Raw genomic sequence first — 15,557 nt, forward strand, 5'->3', positions numbered from 1 at the left:
TTCGTAGACAATGGCACCCATATGCTAGAAGTTGCAACTAGTATAATCATAGGGTACATTTAGAGTAGAAAAGTGGGAGAAGAACTGATAAAAGTTGTGGTAAATAAGGCTTGCATATAAGTCATTAATAATCTTATATCTCATTTACTGCAAAGACAAAATATTTATGATTCCAAGAGACAAACGCATTTAATCTGTGATTGGGAAAGATAGCTATTGATGGTAGAATGTTAAAATAAAACTTCTTGGCAGGAAAGGCAGTTTGGAAGTAATTGGAGTATCTCAACAAGGAGCTAATGTTTTATACTTGAAATCATTCAAAAACAAGTGGCGTTATGAAGAGAAAGAAAAAATCAAGATATATTTAGTAGAAAGAACCAACAGGGCCTAAAGACTGATAGTGTGAGATTTTGTGCATTGTGCATTAAAACATCTGATACCTGGCACACACAACCATTCAATAAATGTCCAATCACTCTTTCCTTGCAACCTGTGTTGGATTGCTTTTTACGTGAATATAACTCATACCTGTCTGCCATGAAAGTTATGTCAATACAGCTTCTAAAGCAGTTGGAGTATGATATGAAGATCTATCATTAAACATAATGAAAAAAATTCAGGAATGTAAAATAGTGTTCATATGCATGTTTGACTACATAAGCACACGTTTACAAACATAGTTTTTATACACTGACACCGATAAATGTGGGTGTTATATTACTCAAATGTAGACATTATATCTGTAGATTTACAAGGTCAGAAAACCATTATATCATCAAACTAGTATGCAATTAATATTTGCAAAACAAATGAATGGAAAGTCTTGACGCTTTTTGTAGTTTCATATTTTGCAAGTTTAAAGCAGTCGGTTTTGAGGAATAAAACTCTAATACTAGCCACCAAATAAAAATTAATCAAGATCATTTATTAGTTACCACATCCACTCTACATTTTTTGCATTTCTTTTTTCCTCTAGATGCGTAAGAGTTTTAATGGATTAAGATGGTAAGAAGTATCAATAGGATGAAGACAATTTTCAAAAATAGAAAGTAATAAGAGAAAAAGAGAGGAACGGCACTCCATTCAGAGTTAAACATAAACCACAAACTTCCCCATCCCCTACATGCAGTGTCTATTTCTAGTATGCTTTCAAATGCTCCCTGCCTCTCTGTAAATACTGTTATTATTCTCTCACTTGAATTATTGTTCTCCACTCATAATATTGATGCAATTCGGAAATTCTATTTATGTCAACTTAATAAATGTATATTTCCAAATGACAGGGAAAACACCCCTCAGAAAGTTGTTTGCTGCTTTCTAGTTGGGGTACCATAATCAATTTTACTGGGAAATTTAACTACATCATTGTTAAACAATTTGCATGTTACTAAATTCTTTACATGCTGAATATAAGAGGCCCGTCAACTATGTTGTTTTAGTCACCCCCCATTTCAGTAAAAACTATATTTTCTGATAAATTACCTTGAGAAATCACATGCAGATATTTAGGATGTGCACTCCAATCATACGAAAGTTAAAAATATAAATAGAATTAAGAATTAAAGAAATGCCAGGCGTCGTGGCTGACGCCTGTAATCCCAGCACTTTGGGAGACTGAGGCAGGCAGATCACCTGAGATCCGGAGTTTGAGACCAGCCTGACCAATAGGGAGAAACCCTCTCTCTACTAAAAATACAAAATTAGCTGGGCATGGTGGCGGGTGCCTATAATTCCAGCTACTCTGGAGGCTGAGGCAGGAGAATCGCTTGAACTCGGGGGGCGAATGTTGCAGTGAGCCAAGATCGTGCCATTGCACTCCAGCCTGGGCAACAAGAGCAAAACTCTGTCTCAAAAAAATAAAATAAAATAAATAAAATAAAATAAGTCAAAGAAATTATACCACGTTATATAACGAGTAAATATCCCTCATGATTTTAATAAAATAATACAGAAAAGATAAGTTAGGATTAAGTAAAAATTTGTATTTCAAAGCAATGGTTCTCATCTCTGTTTGTCAAAATCATTTATAAAATATTTAAAAATACAGATTATTGGAATCTCCTCTCCCCAACTATTTCCAGAGATTACATATAAGGGTAGGCAGGACCCCTGGTATCAGAATTTATAATTTCCTACATCATACTTAATCACAGCCAACTTTGAACACTACTGTTTTCAAAAAGGGGTTTTTGCCACCATGTAGACTAGAGATTAACCTTGTCGACAGACTAGAATGTTTGGAGAACTCTAAAATTACCAGTATTCAGTGGCATTCTAAATCAATTAAAACTGATACCAATACCTAGCATAATTCCAGCTCCAGTAAGGATCTCTTGGAATGGAACCCACACATTGGTATTTTTCAGGTCCTAGGGAATAACCTTATTAAGCATAAGTGAAAATTCCATTTCAAAAATGTCGATATTTGAATGCTTTTTGTTGAATTATCTAAATTTAGTTTGTCTAGTAATCATCTTTGAACACAGTGTTAAAGATGACTAATACAATGTGTAATATGACTACTTAAAATATTTGATGTGTAGATACATTGCTATTAGTATTTGTTTTTTGACAGTTTACTTCATCTCTAACTACCCTGTCATTCATGGTCAAATTATTTCTGAAATACTAATTGCTTTTAAGACTCAATTTGTCATCTACTTTGGTTTCCTGTCACCCCTAAAAGCCTGTATTAGTTTTAATAGGAAGAACTTAAAAGACATGGTTCAAAATTAACTTGAATTAACTTTAAATAGAATTTCATATTTATTGTAATCTATGAAAATGTAAATTTGAGTGACAATTTGATGTTAAGGCATTCCCTGACATATCATGTAACTTTTTTGAGAAATAGATGATGAAAATCATAGTTTTTTTCAGCAGTGGTAAAAATATAGATTTCAGCTGAACTGGGATAACTCTAGGCTTATCTCTGTTGTTTCTAGGGACACCTGCAAGTCTGGTACTAACTTTTGAACAAGATAAGAATGAGTGCGACAATTAATGATTTATACAGTTCTATTTAAAAGTCAGAAACTCCAGTGGTGGTACTCAGGGTTGGTTTGCTTATTGATGTCTTACACTTGGTATAATTGGTTAAACAACCTGGCTTGCTTCCATAATCAGCATGGCATAAGTGGCTCTGCAGCAAATTACTGCCTTTACTGTCCTGAAACCATGACCCTTTGAACATATATTGGTGATTCATAATGAAGAGAGGAAGTCTGTCCTAAGAAAGGACTTAGAGGAACTACACCTGAAATTCTCTTCAACTCTCATGCTTGCCTGCCCTTCTTTCATGTGTGGAACTAGAACTGTATCTTTATTTTATTAAACCAGCCTTTAAGATTATTATGTAAGATTTTAGGAGTCTTTTTAGTGATCTGACTCCATGAACTCATTGCAGGTAGCTTTCATAAATATAACTCTGTACCCATGGTCTCCTCTGTGAAGCCATTTTGATTACCAGGGAGAACTATGTTCTCTTGTGTGTCCATAGGATCTACCTATGCGTGTCTGCATTTGAGCATTTGTTACATTATTCTGTAAAAGCTGTTCAGGTGCCTATTTTCCTCTCTAGATTATAAATTTCTGGGGAAAAAAGTGAGCATGATTAAATTATCTACTTATTCCTACCCACTTTTTAAAAATATATTATTTTTAAATTTTTGTTTATAAAACAGACCATGTAACATCAACCAAAAAAAAAATCAACTATACATTTTTATGCTCATAAAAGTCCAATTCCTTTCGTCCTTCAAGTCCTAAGCACTTAACAAATGTCTTTATCTCAGATATTAGACATATTATTTGATGATGAATTCAATCAAAGAATGACCAAATGTATGATTTTTAGAAAAGTGTATACACGGCTTCCAGTTACCTGAGAAGGAACAAAAACATTATATTTGCAGAACTTTAGGCCATTGAATTTGAAAACTAAAACAAAAAATATTGATGCACAAGTCCTATTTATGTCACCTGTGATCTTAAATAGTAGGGTGATAACTGAAAGCAGGTAAGACGGAACTGAGGCAAACTGAAGAACATTGAATAAGATAAGCCAGATTCCAGATTTTTCAAATAGTGCTAGAAAACTGTCATATTGAATCCATTTATATCTTTTGTTTTATTTCTTGTGCAAATAAAGATTTTGTTTAAAAACTGTTCTCATATTCTAGGAATTAAAATTTCATATTCAAGAAATTTAAAAAAAAATCAGTCCTGAAATATACTGCAAATCAGTTAAGGCAAACAGACATTCCCAAACAACAAAAATATCGACACTCTAGAACTCTGACTTACTCCCACTAAAGAATTTTAAGAAACTGATTAATGGAATGGAATTGACACCATTTGTGGACATACATTTTGAGGAAGCTAGCACAGTTCTATATTCTCCATGGAGGCAGAAATACTCTATTGCTGATTTCTGTGGTGATTCTGGCAAGCTATTTAGTGTCTGTAGCCTTTATATCAAGTAGATGTTCAATAAAGGACCAAAACTACATGAAAAACAGTTCTATATGTTGTCAAATTTTTCAGATATGGTTTATTGCTTTCTCCTGCAGCTTTTGAGCTATAACTAACACATAATTATACATAATTGAAATATACAATTGTATGTTTGGTTCAGTGAAATCTAGACAATGAACATAGCCATATCTCCAAATGTTTCCCGATGACCATTTGTGTAACTGTATGAAATAGTAAAATCACAATTATTTTCCCTAAAAATGCAATTATTGTTAAAATCCAAGAGATTTTAGTGGCGAGTATCTTGCTCTTCACATTAAACCACCATTTAACTGTATTGTAGCTCACCACATTATAGTTAAATGTTACAATTCACTAAAGATTGTATTGGAATTCTTACCCCATCCATCCCAGTCTGAGTGCGTATATGTATGTATGTGTGTGTATTGACACTGGGTAATATCACCGTTATTACAGTCTTTTTTAATAGAGTGCATATTGGGCATATATACTAAGATTTTAAGTGTCTGTTTCTTGCTAAACACAGCGCTGAAAACTTCACCAATGTTATCAGACTGCAGACTGTCTCAAGTAGCATTCTGTAATAAAACACTTCACCTACCTAGAGAACTTAGTTTCCTTCCCCCCTCTTTCCCCCCGTTCTTTGCCCCCCTCTTTCTCCCTCTTTCTCCTTCTTTCTCTTTCTCCCCTTCTCTTTCTCTCTCCCTCTCTCTCTCCTTTTCTCTCTCTCTTTCTTTCTATTATTTATTATTCTATTTGTATCAAAAAGAAAACATGTCCCTTTTGGTTAGACTCTTACTCTTCATCCTTCACATTATGAAATCCTTAGCTCACATAGATTTGGCACAAATATATATATATATATATATATATATATTATACTATCTCTACATTTGCAGTTTCATTTCTTAAAATTCAAAAAAGTAGTTGGAGTTCAGCAGAAAATTGTGGTACATGTGGAGTATTTGTGACACTGGGGAAGAGGAAAGCAGCATAAAAATTATCTTTCTGTTTCTCTTTAATGAAGTTCCAGGTTGATTCTGGTAATTCTGGCAAGCTATTTAGAGTCTGTAGTCTTGATATCAAGTAGATGTTCAATAAATGACTGAAATTACATGAAGAATAGTTCTATATGTTGTCAAATTTTTCAGATATGGTTTATTAGCAAGCATATAGTGTTTAATTTAATATGTAACCCACCATTCCAGATACTGACATATAATTTTTAGGTAAAATAACATTGCCACACTTTCATAGGTGTTAATTTTATGTAAGGACATTAGTGAAAACTAAATTACTGATCAATTTTAATAAATGATGTTTAATTTGTTGTCTGGATATGGCAACTATAACTTGATGTCTACCTTATACCCCCAAATCATAATTTTAAATAGCAAAGTAAAACTTTCTACAATATACTATTAAACATATATATATGTTTAATAGTATATTGTAGAAATAGCATACAATATACTATTAAACATATATATGTATATATATATGTTTTTTTTTTTTTTTTTCCTGAGATGGAGTCTTGCTCTGTTGCCCAGGCTGGTGTGCAATGGCATGATCTCAGCTCACTGCAACCTCTGCCACCCAGGCTCAGGCAATTCTCCTGCCTCAGCCTCCCGAGTAGCTGGGATTACAGGCACATGCCACCACGCCTGGCTAATTTTTGTATTTTTAGTAGAGATGGGGTTTCAGCATCTTGGCCAGGCTGGTCTTGAACTCCTGACCTCATGATCCACCCATCTTGGCCTCCCAAAGTGCTGGGATTACAGGCGTGAACCACCACACCCGGCCTATTTTTATGATTTCGAAAAGAGCGAAAAGGGTGAAAAATATTAGCAACATCTATAGCTGATAAAAGGCTCATAAACATAAGACAAAGAATAATTAATCATAAGAAAAAGACAAAGGCATTTTCTTCTTTCAACTCTTTATGGGGGTATTCCTTCCTAGTTTCATTTTCTAGAAAAGGGAACAGGCTTGAGCATTGTCTTACTGAAGATTACATAGGTAAGTGGCAGAAAAGAGATTCAAACCTAGAACCCCACTTACCTCCAAAAGAGGCAGGTTTTTGGAGAATTCAATTAATTCCACATCATTAATAAGAGTTGTTTTTGTTGTTCTTTTTTATGTCAGTCTTTGCTGTCTTTGCTTCTCTTGGCCTGAATTTTTTCATCTGGGAAATAAATGAAGGGGAAGAATCACAACACTGATTTTTAAATGGAATTTTATTTAAACAATCTGAATTACCAATAAATCTGTGGAAAAGACTCACACCATTGTTAAAGTTCAAGAAAATTCAAATTAAAAGCAAAACTAGATGCCACTAAGCAACAACCAGAATGATTAAAATGAGATGCACACATGTTGGAAAGGAAATGGAGCAACTAGAACTCTTATAGGCTATTGGCATGAGTGTAAACTGTTATAACTATTTTGGAAACTATTTTTAATTTAAACTAAAGTTGAATATACACATTTTGTGACCAATCATATAACTACTCCTAAATACATACTGAGAATGCATATGTATATATAACATAAGATACCAATAAGAATATTCATAGCAGCATTATTCATAATAATCCTACATTAGAAACAAACCAAATGACTATTATCAGTATAAAGTTTATACAGTGGCGTAGTACATTCTAACAATGAATAAACTAAAACTGCATACAGACACAGAATAATATAATGAACATATCAAACAAAAAATATAAATGAATATATAACCTGTATTTAATTTATATAAAACAAAATATAAAGCAGGACTAGTCTGTGTTAGAAGTTGAGATTACGGTCATCTTTAGAAAGACAGAAGCAAGTACTAATTTACAGAGGCAAAAATAAAGATCTAAAGTGGTGATAATTTACTATTTCTTGATGTGAGTTTTGGCTATGGAGGTGAGTTTATAATAATTCACTGAACCATACAATTTGAATCTATGCATTGCTTTATATGATTTACTTCAATAAAATGTTAAAAATAAAAATAATCACAAATTTATGGTAATGCTTTGCAGAATAAATTTAGTGAATTATTATCCATTTAATTGGGTATGGAAATGGCATTATGGTTATACAAAAATAAATGTCCTTAGTTTTAGAAATGCATGCTATTTACTAAAGCATGCAGAAAGATTGTATTTCACCATTTGCTTTAATATGTATTTATTAATACAATGAAAAATAATGAGGAAAAGATGAAATAAATTTTCTATTTATGAAAGACAATATTGCTATACTATTCTAGCTGCTTTTAAATATATTTGAAAGTTATTATAAACTTTTTAAAAATTAGTGCTGCATTTATCTAGCACTCAAAGAGACTAAAAATTTGTTCTACCCTTGTGTTTTCTTAGCACAGATGTGGTACCCCACCCATATAGTCTGCTTTTCAGGGAGTTACTTAGGTATAATCCTTGACTTCTCCCTCACCAATTCTATTCCCACCACATCCCACATGACACCTAAAGTCTTACTGGTTCTACCTCTTTACTATCGAGGGATTTCATCTAGCTCACCTCATGCCATAACCACTGTATGAATTCAAGTCCTAATCCTCTCTAACCTGAATTGCTTCAATAACCTCTTTAACTGGTCTTACCATCTCCTGTTCTTGACAGCTTGTATCGATTCTCCACATTGGGGTAACAGTGGTCTTTTTAAAGCACAGATTTAATCAAATTAGAATACCTTAATGTCTCCCTGATAGTGGGCATAGGAAAAAGCCCTGGCAAATGTTTATGTACTCAACTTACTGAAATAAATCCATATAATACATTCAAATTCTTCCTTAAAATGAAGACTTACATTTGTGCTAGGATCTATTGCACAGGACTGCAATGTGTAGTAACATTTCAAATTGGAATTGGTGTGCTTTCCTCCATATTTAGAATTTACCGGATGGATGGATGGATGGATGGATGGATGGATGGATGGATAGGTAGCTGCTAAACTAACACAAGCTGCTCTGGTATTGCTCTCTGGCAGCACCTCCACACCCAAAATAAAATGAAAAAAAAAAATGGCCAAGGGAGAAGACTCAGAAAAGGAAGAGAAGAGTAAAGCCAATAAACTGGAGTTCTACAGGCCTTAAGGTAGGATGATTCAGGGAAATTGGGGATCCCCACACTTGAATGAGTATGATTTTCACACTCAGTAATGCATGTATATGTTTCCAATGGTGGTGGGCAGGGGGTCATTTAGGCCTTTATGTAGTTTTGTTGTCCTAACTGGGTCGGGTTTACTGGCTGGAATAAAGTTGCATTTAGCAGAAAATGATTTAATATAGGTAAGTAATATTTGTGGAATTTTTAGATGAGCTGTAGGAGTAGGATCAAGACTGAGCTTCTAGCAACAATATTCTTAAAGACTCCACATGTTTGTTTCATCATGAGAGCTTCCGGTACCGCCACAATAATTCATAGATAATTAGGAAGCTGTCAGCACAATCGCTGGCTATTGGGCCTCAATTTACTTTTTCAAAATGGATGTCACATTACTGTTTAACATCCCCCTTAAGAACTTCTGCTTCTATAAAAAGTGAAGCCATTTTTTTTTTATAATATGCTGGCAAGTATAATAAAAAAATCAACATATGCCAAAATGCATAGACATTCTCAATATGTGGCAGAACTTTACACAAAATCTAAATAATGCATCTCAGTTACTCATTGTTTAAAAAGGTCATTTGGTCCACTAAAGCCATAAGAGGAAAAAACACAGATCCAAGAATATAATATAAGAATATAATAAAACAAATATCTAGGCCACTCTAATTTTAGTTATTTCCCAATTTAAAACAAGGCATGAGAGATGAATATCATAAAAACTCAAATTATGTAATTCATCTAAGTACATGCACCATTAAGATATAATGCAAGTAATCACGTAATAGCCTATTGTAATTCATAGGTTACAGTATTGTGGAAATCCTACTTTATTTTTAAATAATAAAGTTTTTTAAAAAAATAAATAAATAAATAAATAAATAAAAAGTGAAGCCAATCCACGACTACACTTGTCAATGGGGATAGCAGAATCAGAGTAACTGCAGCCACTTCGTGCTGTTCCACACAGAACTGCAAAATCATGAAAGGATCAGACTGGAAGAATATACATCTAGATTGGAAAAGTAACTGCAAGTTATCTAGGTGACACAGATCTTATGTTATATATTTCAAAACTCTGAGGTCAAGGGGACATACTACTAGGGTGTTAGAATTGATATCATTCAAGATGATTTAAAAAAAAAATCCTCCTCCAGTGTCATGGAGATATTAGTGAGGGAACTTTGTGGTTTTAAAAAAATTATATTTAATTTTAGTTTTTTGCATGCTTCAGCCAGTATTAAGGGAAGAAAATAAAAAATATGAGGGGAGTTAAATAGGTAAGGTATTAGTTTCTCTAATAAAATTAAAGTCATATATCATACTGTGCATGGATGAATTATATAATGGGTAGTTCAAATGCAAAAGGATATGTATAACTAATAGCATTTGATTCTGAAAAAAGTATTCTTGACAAATAATTTACTTTGTTGCTTTGTTTTCTTCACAAATTTACACTCTGTCACTATTTTCCCAAATCTATTTTAGAAATTTTGGAGAATGTATAGAGAAAAAAATGAGTTTACTTAGAGATGATCATGCTTACTTTTATGTCTAACATATTTTGCCATATGTTTAATAAATGAATTATTATGTTTTATATATATATATATATATATATATATATATATATATACACACACATTTTTTTTACTGTATTGGCATATTTTTTTCCTCTCTGCCCAAATCAATTTTTTCATTTCCTACAAATCACATAGCATTTTTCCTAAATCCTAAGAATCAAAGGCTTCAAGATCAAAGGGACTTGCATTTTATTTTTCAGTCAACCATTGAGGTAAATGTGTTCATAAAATGTGTTCATAAAAAGTATATCTTTTAAATATATTTTATGCTTTTCTTAAAGATGTCACTGTTTAGTCCAGCAAAGGTATCAATTACTTTATCTAGTTTACAAAAATACTTTAAAATACGGACCGCTAGGCATGGTTGGTTTATTCTTCTCTTCTATGTAATTTCATTAGTTAGATTACTATCGAAATGGAAAATATACAATATTATACAGAAACTAGATCAGCAGAGTAATATTTAACCTTTTGCTTTCGGACTTGACTTTTTAAGATACATAATCACATAATATTAAGAAATAGCTTTTTATGAGAGGCATTCAAATGCAGAAAGCTTACTAATAAAGTATACTTGTTTTAAATTTGTGTTTATAATTTTGAGATATGCCTAAGATAAAACGACCAATATTAGACAATATTCAAGTTTAAGACATGTTCTCTATCATTATAATGATATTCACTACAAAAATTAAGACAAACTTTTATAGTAGGCAAAATGAGTCAAAGCAATATAATTTTGAAGTTCCACATGAATAATATGTTTTTTAAAATTAGCTGAATTGAATCAGATTGCCCACAACATGTCATTGCTTTTTCTAAACTAAAATTGTCTATTACTTTATAGGTGAAACTTCTGCTATTGTAAATCAAACTTCTTTTCTAAATGGCCATGAGGTCAATTAGCCCATAGTGCAATCATTCTTGTGTTGAAAGCCAACGAAGTTCATAAACAGAATGGTGATTTTGTGTTCCAGTTTGACAAAACTGGGGGAAATGTGGATTGAAGATGGATAGTTTGTTATGGGCCAGTAAAGTAGTTTTATGGTTCTCTTTATCTTTGTTTCAAGTTGGACCTAAATCCAAACAAGTAGGCAAGAATAAATAAAAGAATAATAATATAAAGAAAGAATATTTAATTACTGCATTACTTTCAGATGAGTATCAATCTCTGGTGTTGATTCTGAGATACACAAAGATCAAGTAAGTGAACGTGTGTGTGTGTGTGTGTGTGTGTGTGTGTGTGTGATCTTAAAACAATACACTGGGTGCCCTAGTATCAACTAGTCCTACCCTCTTGATTAAAGTACCTGAAATAAACTTACATTCATTTCCAGGCTTCCCTTGTGGCAGCAGAATTGTTGACTCTCCATTTGTTTTTATATAAATTCATTCCACAAAATGACTCAGCTGTGTTCAAGCTTGACTTTCTCCAGATGTATTTATATGTTTCTGTTCTCAAGTTTCATAATCTGTTTCTCAATATGGAAAATCTACTGTGGGTTTTTTAAGCATTATGTTTTCAGTTTTTAATTATAAAATTCATGCTTCGTATAAAATTTTCAAACAATATAAAATCAATATAAGAGTCCCTTCACTCTTTTTCGATTATTCCTTGCTCCAGAGGTAATGACTATTAACAGTTTGGTATGCATCCATCTACACTAAATTTGTTTTTCTCCTGGAAATATACAAACCTACATCATGAGATATCATATGTGTAAGTTTTACTTATTGTGTGGCTAGGAAAAAAATGCTTTTGAGTAATCAATGCGTGGCTAAATAAACTATAAACCTGACTTTTCTTAGGAATTCTGGAGGAAGGGCTCATAGAAATATCTTAGATACCATATATAGGGCAAGATCCACAGCTGCAGGCTATGGATAAAGTTCCTACGTTTGTAGCCTTCAGAAAGTGTTCTTCAGTAGAAAAGTCAAATAAGCCAAGAGGAGTCACCTAAGTGTCAGTATGAAGTAGAAAATAAGACAATACTGACTTTTAAAAAATTCAAAATTTCCACTTACCACTTGGATAAAACCCCTAAGTAAGCTGTTATCTCTTTTACCTCATGAAAAGGGACATTCTATCCAGAGAAGATTCAAAATAGATGTACAGATTTCACATACATACACTCACATCCATCCATACATGCATTAATAAAATTGAAACTTCTGTTCTCATATCTGGGTGGCTCATGCCACAGGAAGTACCAAAATCTAATAAAAATGCCTTCTGACCAAATCATTTTTAACAGATGGTAATAGAGTCTCCTTGTTCCCTGTGTTATTTTGTCATGTTCCAATGTCACTCTTTTACTCCTGGCTTACCAAACTAAACAATAAAAATCAACTTACACAATTAAAACAATTAAACCAACAAAAAAAACTGTAACCACAAGATATTATTGTTACTATACATTTTCAGGACACTTGTCACTGAATATTCCTTTCTATTACAGGGTAGGTCAGTGCGCATATCAATTCCATCAGAAACAATACACTACTGCCTGGGCATTAGTTCAGTATTCAGATGGTGGTTATATCCATTAAAATTTAGGTACAGCAAATGACATACTGTCTGGAAGAAATAAAGCATCCAAAATTATTATTGAATAGTTTTAAAACAAATATCTCATTAGGATTCTTGAGATAAATGGGATATACTTAAAAAACGTTCGCGATACAGAATGTCTAAAATCCTGGACAAAATATTCTTAAAACCTGCTTTTAAAATGTAAGGCCGATTAACAAGAAAAACAATACATAATTTTTTTAAAGCATGATCCTAAGTTTTAAGATAGTTATAACCAACTTAATTATGTCCTATATTCTTTTTTAAATCCAAAGTAAGGTACTCCAAAGACTCTCGGCACATCCCCCATCTCCTGGAATCTCATCACTGGAAACTTTATATCCTGTTTTGACTAAATTTCCTACCTCTCTGCAACTCCTGAAATAAAATAATTCCTCCGTACTATTGGAAACACAGGGTCAATCTACATCCTTCATAATTCCAACGTTGATCAACTCCTTTACCTTCATACACTGAAGAAAACCCACACTGTGCTGAGGACACTGCCTTCTTACAACCTTCTTAAGTGGTGGATAATTTTCACTTTCTTATCTCTGTTCCACCAGCCTGAACATTAGGTACTTCCATCCTTTCTCCTCATTACAATCCTTTCAGACTAGTGATGCTCTCTCCTCCCTAAAATTCATGCCTCCGCACTATCTGTCCTGATTTCCTGTCACCCACATTCTACATTTCCTGTCACAATTCATCACTACATATAGAGTCATCCCTCTGTATCCATAGGGGATTGGTTCCAAGACCTCTTGTGAATACCAAAGTCCACGGATGCTCAAGTCCCTGGTATAAAATAACATACTATTTGAATATAACCTACATACATCTTTCCATATACTTTAAATCATCCCCAGATTATTTATTATACCTAATATAATGTAAATGCCATTTAATTTGTTATACTGTATTGTTTAGGGAACAATGACAAAGAAAAATGTCTGTACATGTTCAGGACAGGTGCAATTATGTCTTTCAAAATATTTTTGATACGTAGTTGGTTGAGTCATGGATGTAGGGCACATGGATTTGAGAGAATCAACTGTTCTCCCTTGATTAAGCTGTCAATTATATTATTTTCCTTATTCCATATGCCCTTGGCAATAATTCTTTTGTTTCGTTTTTGGGATGGAATCTCACTCACTCTGTCACCCAGGCTGGAGTGTAATGGCACGATCTTGGCTCACTGCAACCTCCACCTCCCAGGTTCAAGCGATTCTCCTGCCTCAGCCTCCCAAGTAGCTGGGGTTAAAGGCTCCTGCCACCACACCTGGCTAATTTTTGTATTTTTATTAGAGGCGAGGTTTCACCATGTTGGCCAGGCTGGTCTCGAACTCCAGACCTCAGGTGATCCACCTGCCTCAGCCTCCCAAAGTGCCGGGGTTACAGGCATTAGCCACCATGCCTGGCCCCCTTGGGAATATTCTAACCCTAGCTTATTCAACCTAACTACTCTCAGACTAAAACCGTGCATCTAAAGGAAAAAAAAAAAAAAGATATTTTTCTACTCACATTAATTTCATCGCTATTAATCACCATTTCTGTATTCTATTCTTCCTTCTACTGTTCTATACAATTATTTTATATTTCTTTCTAAAACCTCTAAACCTTCTCCCCATCATCACTCTTGATTTTCCTTCCTCTTTTATTTAGAAAACTAAAGCAATATCAGGCACCCAGTACCTCACCCACCATCCACCCTACATGCTATCCTTATAATCTGCCTATCTTGTTACTATAGATGAATTATTTGGCTATTATTCTGCTCTCACCTAAATAGTCTCTCAACTTGTATTTTTGATCCTTTCTTATCTCAGCTATTCAAGGAAATTCCTCCAGAAGTCATCTCTTCTCCTTTTTTCCCTATTTTATTTCTCTCTTCTGAATAGATGATACATCATTTACTTCTCCATTAAGTCATTTTCAATATCTTCAATTGAAAATATAATTCAAAGCCTTGCATATATATTATTACATCTTTTTCTGGGTATATTTTGTTACTGTGTTATATGTATTCTTTATGAAATTGTTGTATTATCCATATCTATAATGTCAGTATTTTGAAATATAATTTTTATAGATTGACTTTTTTCTATATCAGTAAACTTCAATACTTCTTATAATTTTTAGATTACATTATACATGTAGACAACCACATTATCTGCATAATACGACCTATTTATTTCCAATTTATTTCAAATATTTATAATTTTATTCATTATTTCCTCTTCTAATTTCAGTGGCTGAGAAATTAAGAAAATAATGAGTAGAAGAGGTGTCAGATATGCTTACCTTGTTCTTGATATGAAAGAAATGTTTTAAATATTTTTATTCATATTTTGCTAAAAGACATTTTAAAATCTTGACATCGCATTGAATTTTGTCAAAAGTATTTTGAATATATTGCAATTATCATAAACCTTTTTTCTCCTTTTTCTGTCAATATTATGAATTACATTAGACGATGTTCTAATTTTCAATTGCTCCTGCTATGCAGAAATAGGTCTAAATTTTTTCACGTATGACACTGTTATGTTTTTACACTTTGCTATTTTTAATTTGCTAAATTTTTGTTCCAAAACATTTGTATCTATTACATTTGTATCTATTACAAATATAAGATATTTGTAATAGATATAAAACATTTGTATAGATATAAAACATTTGTATCTATTACAAATTTCAAACATTTGTATCTATTACTGTAAGAATGACTTGTGATGCAGTTTCTTCCATCCTTGTCTGGATTTTGGTGTCATGATCCTGTAA

Source organism: Symphalangus syndactylus, chromosome 2 (assembly GCF_028878055.3).
Source record: "Symphalangus syndactylus isolate Jambi chromosome 2, NHGRI_mSymSyn1-v2.1_pri, whole genome shotgun sequence".
Lineage (NCBI taxonomy): Eukaryota > Metazoa > Chordata > Mammalia > Primates > Hylobatidae > Symphalangus > Symphalangus syndactylus.